Source organism: Porites lutea, chromosome 3 (assembly GCF_958299795.1).
Source record: "Porites lutea chromosome 3, jaPorLute2.1, whole genome shotgun sequence".
Classification (NCBI taxonomy): Eukaryota; Metazoa; Cnidaria; class Anthozoa; order Scleractinia; family Poritidae; genus Porites; species Porites lutea.
In genome coordinates this window covers 33,213,381-33,223,380 of record NC_133203.1, presented here as the reverse complement: position 1 = coordinate 33,223,380, position 10,000 = coordinate 33,213,381, and the positions used below count along the sequence as shown (strand labels likewise).

General features: G+C 41.4%; 1 protein-coding gene and 1 pseudogene across 1 annotated transcript in view; one reads left to right on the top strand and one right to left on the bottom strand.

Moving 5' to 3' along the window:
• The window catches only part of LOC140930961 (uncharacterized), a 99,170-nt gene that overhangs the window by 64,808 nt on the left and 24,362 nt on the right, over nucleotides 1-10,000 (top strand). The window lies entirely within an intron of this gene.
• Nucleotides 164-10,000, bottom strand: part of LOC140930974 (vacuolar protein sorting-associated protein 16 homolog) — a 23,347-nt pseudogene continuing 13,510 nt past the window's right edge.

Here is a 10,000-nt window from a genome sequence, read left to right as displayed (position 1 = left end):
CCTTCGCCCTCATGGGCTATTGACTCAGAGCCCATTCGGGCTCGAGGAACAATTTTTAAAGAGTTTCTAGCTCCGTGAAGCTGGGTCTACATTCACAAAGGCGTGATTTCTCAAAATTGGACCAGTCTTGATTTTCTTTATTACTATCAGTACTATTATTACTTGGCAATTTAAAGCAATTGCGTTCAAAACCTCTGCCCTTATTTTGCGGATCGAGGAGAAAACCGTAAAAAGTAAAAACCCGCAAAACTACAGTGCCACTACAGCTTAGTGGGGCATTCTGGTCGTTTTTCGGCGAATGGAGTTGATTTGAGGGTAAAAAAGGCTAGAAAAGGTTATACACATACCAGTTGGTCCGCTAATGAGTTCAGGGGACCTTTGTTGTGGTTGTGCACTATCTGGGATTCGACTGATTGTAGACTAACACACCTCTTGAGCTTGTATCTTTTGTTTCCCAATGAAGGTCTCGGGAATATACCCCGTGTCCTCTCATAAATTACGCTTACTTACGCAGGTGAATAAGACGAAATTTGAAAGAAACAGTTCTCAAGAGCATTATCTCATGACCTAAATTGGGAAAACAAACCATCAACAGCCGGCCCCAAATTTAACATTTCCAATTTCCATAATTTTAAGCAGCGAGAAGAGACCGCTGCATTCGCAGGATCAGAAATAAACGAAAAACAAGACTTTGGCTAAGTGAATTAGAGATCTAGACCTGCAGTTGTAAATCAAGAATTTATAATACACATTTCTGCATAAAACAAGGACATTTCCGAAAAAAAGTAAATGACTTGCCAACTGTAGCGGAAACCGGTCATTTTGATACAAACTCCAGCAGTGAAATTGCACAAACATTTTGTTCACTTCAAGTGTAGTTTGCGAGTGAACAAGAAAAATATTTTGGGTGAATATCCTTGCTCTTTAAGCCAAGCAGGAGGAACTATTTACACCTCGAATGAATCAACTTGTATCGAAACGACCGGTAACCGTCATAGCATAAGATCTTGTAATCTTTTCAGTGTGTGGTAAAACGGATTCCGAGGCTCAGCCACAGAGGTGCGCTTGTCACCTGCTCAAAATACGTTTTAGCAAGGTTTTTCTACTCAACACTTCGACTGAGCATTTATCTCGGAGTTATGATTTCAATCCATCTGTGAATTTTATCGTCTTTGCCGCAGTTGAGCCTTCATTTCTTGAATGCGGTTCACCAACGGACGATTTGAAGTTGCACATTTTCCAAGGACTAGATCCAGGCCATCCTCGCTTTTCTGAGCAAAAGCTGTTTCCGCCGCATCTTCGTATTTCCTGGGACAAAAATTAAAATGTCGCTTATAAATAGGTGCAATATGATTAGCTCGTTTCTCGAAAGTCTCTGTCCCTTTTCGGGTCCGAAATCAAATATTTAAATCAAAATCAAAGGAATTAAATGACGAGTCCTAGCCAACAAACCTGTCAATTTTGTTTTTACTGATAGAAAGCTACACGTCACATCAGTATGGAATATCTGCGAAAATTCTTCAGACCAGTTCGTGAGGAAACCAGTGGTGGTGTCACAAATTGTTAGCTATTTTCTCAGGGTAGCATCAATTAGCGGTGCAGAACTCGAGTTATTGTTCCCAATCCCTTACGAATTTGCGTTCACCTAGGATTATAAACAGAATTTTGTGGTCAGTGCGCGCTTCTTGGTTCTGGGGGGAAAGGATGATCGGCATAGTCGCAACACAAGTTTATTCACAACGTTTGACTGAGTTATGGAAACTCATGAACGTAGTCTTCAATAATAAAAAAAGAATTAAATGCTTTTTGATAAAAACCGACGAATCTGTACCAACGGCCATCTTTCCAAGACGACTATCATTTTTATTCCGGCAAACAGTCCGTACATTCACTCTTGAACATTTAATATCTTACACAGTGGGGTTAGGGTTTCTTTTTGTGTTTTTCATTTTACCTACTGCCAAGTTCCGGGGGGTGTTCCGGGGGGTATTCCGGAGCGTTCCGAGATGCCCCCTTTTTCACCACAATGGCAACCCCTCTAAAAAAGGCACTTTGTAGAAAGGTTTGACTCTGGTACAAAGCCGTTTCCGGTTTCGGGAAACCTAACTTGCGATCCGGCGGTCCTTCCTCCCAAAAGAACGTAACGCCTGATGTCAGGTTACGGAAAACTTTGTCAATGAACTTACCTCGTATCCAATTAGAGATTTATGAGCTTTGGAAAACTTGTCGAGTTCCAGCCAGTTATGACTTTCAGCCAAGGATCTTACTTTCAGCCAATAAAACCTGAAGACAACACAATGCATGACTTGCAGCAAATGAGCTGAACTATGAGGCATGAGTTTGAAGGGGTAGGAAAAGAAGGAATGACTGAGGTGCTCGTCAACGTGATGGCCGCGCGAGGACGAAGGGAAGGAATCCCTGTCTGCCGTTTTTCCGTCTTACGAGGTCTCTGATAAAAAAAAAGATGTTACAAACCTTTTGTCCGGAACCTTGAATTCCTTTTTCAGTTGCTCAGCGACTTTTAGGTCTCCTTGAAGTATGCACTGAAAAGTATAAGGTAATCCTTAGAAACTAACCCCAGGACAGTATGATAGTGTATGGGAATTAATTGACATTGAAGAAAGCTACTTAATAGTACTTTCCAGAGCGGTTTACTGTGCTTTGCAAGGTGGTTTTAACTACTTTAAGTTCTGGATAAAATCTTTAAGAACAACAATTCGAACGAAAGCTACTGAACAGAGTTTTCCTGCATATACTGTTGATTCCAAGTTCTAAGATTTGATTCTGTAGATGCAATCTTTTAGTATGGCCATTCCAATGAAAGCTTATACGTGTCGGTACTGTTTATTAAGCATATTGATGACATCTTAATTTTGATCATTCAAACGAGAGCTACGGTTCAGACGATTTTGGATCAATTGAGATTTTTTGAGTAACAGACTACCTACCCCTCCCTTAAGTTACAATTTGTCCCTAAATAAGAAGTAGGGGTTAATGTTGACTTAGGGAAGGGGTAGGTGGTCAGTTAACCGGCCTCAATCCACAGTAAAAGCTAACACAGTTGATTGTGTTACTGATCGCACCTGGTAGATAGTATCACTCAAGGACAGATCCATAAATGTCTTTCTGTACTTCTCTTCTAGTTTGACTTGATATTCCATGAGTTTCATTTGTTCTTCTGTTGCCTGGAAAATTGAATCGCGCGTCCTTACAATGCATCACTGACAAGAAATGTTTTGTTAATATTTATAATATAGCTCAGATCAGTATAGAGTGTTTTCACTCACGTGGCCAGCATCTATGCAAATTTGTCGGAACAAAAGATAGCGTTTGCATATAAAGAAAAGCGTTCAACTCCCAGAGGATTGGTTTGGGACACCAACACCAATATGGACGCCATGACATCATGTGAAAACACTCTTTTAATGCGCACTCTGATTGGATGACAAAGCGTGTTTATCAGGGTATAAAACACGGAGCTTCAGCTTACACGCCATCTGCCCATAGTTTGTTTTGAAAATTAGAAAGTAATGCGTGGCGAATTTAACGGATTCTTTATCCTAAAACCAATAAAAAAACCTTTACTGTGCTTTGTTAGGTTACAAAGCACTTAAGAACTAGCGATAAACACTCTCGACTAAGTCTTGTGCTTCCCTCTACACTCCTTTCGTGCCCCAGCCCGGCGCTTCCTCCTGCGTAATTTATATCAGTTCAGAGTACAGTCAAGGTATTTGTTAATCAAACACAGCTAGAAGAGTGGAGAGTTTCCGTGGGTGCGTTTGGTTCGAATATCGCAAGTTTATCCCGTATCCTAGATTACTAGACAAGACATAACGTCCGTCTTCCGTTTCTTCACATAGTAAGGAATGAGTGGCTCTAGCGTGAAGGAGTTTGAAGTATTTTAAATCAAAGCAACAAAGTGAAGAGCACACACCTTTGAGTAGAACTGAAATCCTCCTTGCTGGTAAGACATCTTTGCTTTGGACAACAGTTCTGGATAACGAATTACCTCTTATTTCTCAAGGAATAAAAAGGTGACCGCTAATCTCTTTTCCAAGGATGTGATCCTTTTGGTTTAGGACTAAAAGTAACCGCTCCGCCCGACAAGGTTAATAAAAGCTCTGCGGAGCAGATTGGGAGAGAGACCGGAAGGCGTTACGCAACTAAACAATTAACCCTTCGCGTGACGGCCTTTCCTGCAGAGCTGCGATTTTCAGGCGCGTGCGCTTTGTTCGCTGTACGATCCCTGTGAAAAATAACAGATAACTTGTAGTCTTATGTCTCCTATGGTCACGTGGTCGCTGCATGTATTGAGGGCCACTATTTACAACGAAAAAATGGACGGCAACAATTAGCGCATGTGTAGTAGATATCACTGGTTGAATAGAACGAATTTTGCTAAAGGTTTCGAATTTAAACACGAGAAATGTGCGAGTTAAATTACAAATAAGAATTGCTACACGTATTCTTGGCTCTTCTTGACGCTCAAAATAAACAAGATTGCTGCCGACCATTCGTTCACAGGGGTTTATCCCATTTTCTAACCGGAAAACGTCCCGGCAATGAGGTTGAGGGGAGCTTTGTAGTCACCTAAAGTCACGGAAACAAAAATAATCTATGACGCCATGAAGAAACGGAGTGAAGCGTACGCACCCCTTTGCTCAGAACTGAAACTACATATTAAAGAAATAAAATAATAAAACAACATTCGACGAGATACCCTCCTAAGCACGATAGCATTCAAGCTACTTATGATACCTTCTCGTTGTAGCTGTCCTGCACAAAGGCATTACCACTGTTCATAAACTGGTCATCCTGGTAGAACAGGTCCACAAGTGTACGGCGATCCTGATCCTTACAGTGCTGCAGACAAATCACAGTCATGCCAAAGTGAATATATAGGTTTCATAATAGCCTGCGTGGCAGTTTGCGTAACAGGTGCAAAAACGAGAGAAGAGGGGGAGGGGAGTGAAGGGAAAAGAAGAAGAAATGAAAAAAAGGTGTCCTTTTTTTTTCTCTTCCCTTTACGCCTCCCTTTTTCACTTTTTTTAATACCTCTTAAGACGCCTGCCACACAGTCTAATGATTTACAATAACCGAGTGATTTACGCGCCCCGATTGGTCGAGAACTTTTGCTTATGACAGTACAGAGAAGAGAAACAGAACTGAAGGTTCTTCTCTTCTCTGTTTCTTGAGTGCGATTCTCCGGGACATTGTAAAAAACAAATAGAAACGTAGCCATTTTTCACTGCCGCGACTCCGACATTTCAAAGAAATGAGATTAAAAATGCTCCAAACTTTACCGTAAAACCTCTCACCCCTCCACTTAAGTTTTCAACATTGTAACGTCATTTTTATGACCTTAAAAAAATGAACAGATAAAGGAAAAAATCTCTCCTGGCAAATAATGGCGGATTTTCTCTTGGTTGAAGCCTTGAACAAATACGCACTCATTTACGCAACTTTTTTTTATAGACTCACCTTGATGTAGAGGCTGAGTGCCACAGGATGGTAACGTATGGCCATCAAGAACTCACCAAGAGTTAGATTATCCTTCAAATGCATAACAACCATATACACTAGAAAGAAAAAGACAACACAAATGAAATGTCATCTAGATACAGGGGAAAAACAATTTGGCGGGTTTCGGATGACGGCAGTTTAGATCCATCAATTTTGATCACCTGACCAGAGAAAGCTGTTACCATTGGAGGACAGCACGTAAGGATCAAGATGGTTGAAATATACTTGAAATTGTGTCAACGGCGAGGGAAGATCCAAATAATGAGCAACAAAACAATCTCAAAAATGTTTTAAGGTTTGAGCCTCTGTCTCAGCTTGTAACGCCGCTGGTGTAACGCCAACTTTTAAGCTGAGAAAGCTTATTCTAAATTCTTGAAACCTTTGGTACAATTTCAACATTACGATAGATCTTTCTATACGTCGGCTCTTGCGACTACGACGAAACAAAAACGGGTTTCAAAAATTGTTCCCATCCACTATAAAGTTAGCTGTAGTTCTCCGCAGTGGTACCCACTTATAACTCACCCAGGTCCGTGTCTCCACTCATAATGGCCTTCTCGAGCGCTAGGTCATCTTTATTCATGCGCATGAGCAATGGAACTTGGTCAGCGGTTTTTGCTTCATAGTCCAACAGCTACAGGTAAAAAGTCAGACCACGAAGATGTGAGTATCTTGAAAGATACATTATGCATCATGGCATAGCCTGTACACAGACGTTGTTTTATTTTTCTTTTCGTTCTTTTCAAATATAATCCCCTGCGGTTTATATTTTATCACCCGCGCTCGACGGACTTTGAAGAGAAAATAGAGGGTCTGTGAACAGGCTATCATGGCATGGCTACGATAGGCTCGTTTACCGATTGTCAAACGACGAACTTACTATGGTGAGATTGCTCCAGCTAGAGGTCAAGGCTGGCTTTAAGCCAGGCTGTAAGCAGGTCTCCTCGTGGAGGCACAAACGGCGAAGCCACGAGAAAGGCCGTATGCAAAACCTGGACCGCAGAACCGGATCAGATCATTCCCAGAGGCACTATCCCTTACCTTTCGTTATTCAGTGAGTTACAGGGGTTGATCTGACCCGGTCCGTTCCAGGTTTTGTTGACGTCCTATGAGACGAGCATGTTGGTAACCCCTGGAGAGAAGAATGGTGAAAGTTAAGAAGTTATATTGATCAATGGCCCACGTTCGATATACTAAAATTCTAATATGATTCCGAGGCTTCAGGGTCCCTTCTTCGCTCTGACGAACGGCTAGAGCATGAAACTTGTTTGTATTTAAGTTATCAACTCATTTGTTAAATCTCTCCATATTCCATTCCCCCATTGGTCTTCTTTGCAGCCGTACGTTTTGTTTCTCGACATGAGTCCTTTAACAATTGAGTAATATTTCACCATAGTGGTGCTGCTGATAATAAAGCGGACCGCTGAACTAATTACAAAGCGCGGTCCTCATACTCCGGATACTGAAAAAAAATTCTTGATTACCTACAGTAAAAGCAATCTCGTAGATAAAAAAATCCAATTTTATACCAACCCACGTTTGTTTAAGCTCAGTGCATTTAGCAAGAAAATACTAACGGAGGACACCGCTTTATGCCTCAAATTGTCCTTGGAACGTCTATAATAAAACTGTTCACATGTGAATGCTCTCAACTAACCTTGATGGCCAGGTGAGTTCGTCCACAGTCCACTGCCTTTGAAGCTATTTCTGAGTAAGATATCCCTGGAGTCTCTCCGAGCTTGGAGTTGATGGCACGAGCAATCTCTTCGTCATCAACATTGGCTTGCTGAACCTGTTTAAACAAGAGAAGCAACTTTTGAAGAAGTGAAGGATCGAAAGAGATGTCAATATATTCGACACAAGAAAAACTATTTACGAACACTATTGTACTCTACAAGGGCGGAGAAGTTAATTTCAATCTGATCATCCCAGCCATGTGAAAGTCCAACTGTTTATTTACTGAGGAAATAGAACACAACAGGATTAAAAACCGCAACTGGCAGGAGGCAACCAGTTGGCTATTTACAAGCATGACTGGGTATCTGAACTTGGAAATACCGGACCGCGAGTAACTTCAGCAAGTGGCTAGAGTGGGACTCCAACCCGGGACCAGCGGATTGCGAAAACAACGCGATGGGCGCCTGGCCACGCTGTGTTCACCGCGTACAATCCAGTCTACTTGATCTAGATCTTTTTATAAGATTGAAAGAGAAGAGAAATGTGCCAAATTCAGCTCATGAAATAACCACGGGGCACCCAACTCCAGTTATGTCTACTGCCACAACCATAATTTACCATTACCAATTTTATCAAATTACAAGCAATAAGCTGATTGCAGGAAGACCCCTGCTTTCATATAGGTAACAGCCAACCGGTATCCGCTGGTTACACTCACTTTATAACAAGCCCAGTGTCCAAGGATGCGACTGGCACCCTCCCCCTTAGGAATCTTCAGGTTATCACAGATTCTTATGGCCAGACAGTAGTGACGCCTCAAAACAAGCCTACAGGAGCAGAAAATAAACGGTAATAAAATAAACTTAAGGCAAATAATTCCCGCTCCAGATCTGATGGCGGGAAAATCAATTTAGTAAACATGGGTTAGACAAGGAAAGTAGGCAAGTAAAAAACAACAACTTTGCTTCAACTTGTTTTATATTCAGTAGGAATGCAAATAATCTTGATATTTAGAAAGGATTTATGTCCAACCACGTCACCATTTTAGTCGGGCAAAAGAGAAAGATTATCGGACATACATCATATTCATTTTGTCATTTTTTTTCTTAAAACTACTATTTCGTACTATGTACTATAGCAGGTCTGGTGTATAATCAATAAAAATTTCGACTCTGCACACTATAGAGCCCCCAGCAGCTCAGTGGGTAGAACGTCCGATCTCGAACTCGGAAGGTCGTAAGTTTGATTCTTACCTGAGGCTCGGAACTTATTGAACGTTTCACATTGCAATAAACACTTAAACACTTAATGACTGGTCTCGAGGGAAACAGTTAAATTTCTTTTCCGAGAATCTCAATGTTTCCTGAGGCTATATAGTTGGAAATTCATTAAACCTCGCTGTAACGGTAGTCGTCGGTCAACATTCGTGGGTAACAATACACTGTTCCCCTATGACGTCATAGATTTGCAATGTTGCCCGCTCAGAGATTTTGGCGGGAAACAGTTTCATTGTTAGATGTCATGTGACCTCGAAGAAACCAATGAGAGCGCGCACTGTTATGAAAATGTTTCCAGCTACGTAGCAATACACCTTGTTTACCGTCCCCCTCCCCCTCAAAAAATGCATAAGCATTGCACGTTTTACCTTTTTTAAAAAGACAACAAACAGCAGCGTGACAAAAACAAAACTCACCTGTCGATAAGGGTTTTCATTGTTAGTTTTTCCAGTCTAAGACGATCGTCAAGGCATCAAAATTTGGATAATTTTTGAAAAATAATCAGAGTACTCTCAGAGGACAAAAAAGCAAAATGGAGCCCACTATAAGAACTTGATAAGAGCCACAAAATTGAAAACTGTGTTAACGTACTTTTAACATATCCGTTTCAAAAAAGAGAAAAAGGAACATATCTCGTTCGTTCCCTGTAAAAAAATGTAAGATTTAAACCCCGCAGCTTTGCTCCGTTACATAAATCGCACCGAAATGAGCGTTCTCTTGTGGGGACAGAAACACGGTATGGTTTCCGTGCCGACGCAAGAGCTATCTGGCATAGTGTTAACCTGCGTAGAAAAGGTTTCCGCGCAAGTTCGTCGAAAAAGTTGGGATCAGAGCAATGATAACTTAGTTGAAGATGATGTGAACTGCGGAAATGCAAGTTTAAATGAAGATATGATCGTCGCAGCGGAAATTACAATTTAAGCGATCGCAAGTTAACCCGAAAAAATAAAAAAAAATTTCGTGTTGCTACGGAGGCTAGCATAGATTAGTGTAGACTTGCTGCAACACACGCTGCAATTGGGCAAAACGTAACCTGTGAGACGACGCTCTTGCAACAACTGAAAATTTGGTTCACTCTTGAATTAAGATAAAGGATACTGTCCATATGTAAGTGGAATTCCAACCATGTAGTCCCGCACGGCGTTTAACACTCTAAGATTCCGGCACATCGAAACAAACGCGTGTGGCGGCATATCAGTTAGAAAACTCTTACCAAAGGAAGCAGCCTAGCAAAGAGATTACAGCGAAGATTAGTAAAAAAAACGGTTATACTAAAGGTAAAATTTTCCCCAACAACGACCGCCGGAGCGCTCTTATTGGTTACTACGAGGGCACATGGCATGTTACACGTACCCTGTAGAGCAGGCGTTTTTTAACGAAAACTCGGAGGTACATTGATCGAGGCCGCCATCTAGAAAAGCAACGAAAAAGACTAATGGGGAGGGGCGGTGGAACCCATCTACCATCTACCTCTCCCTTAAAAACACTTTTTGACTCGTCCCAACTCTCTGGTAGTATTAACG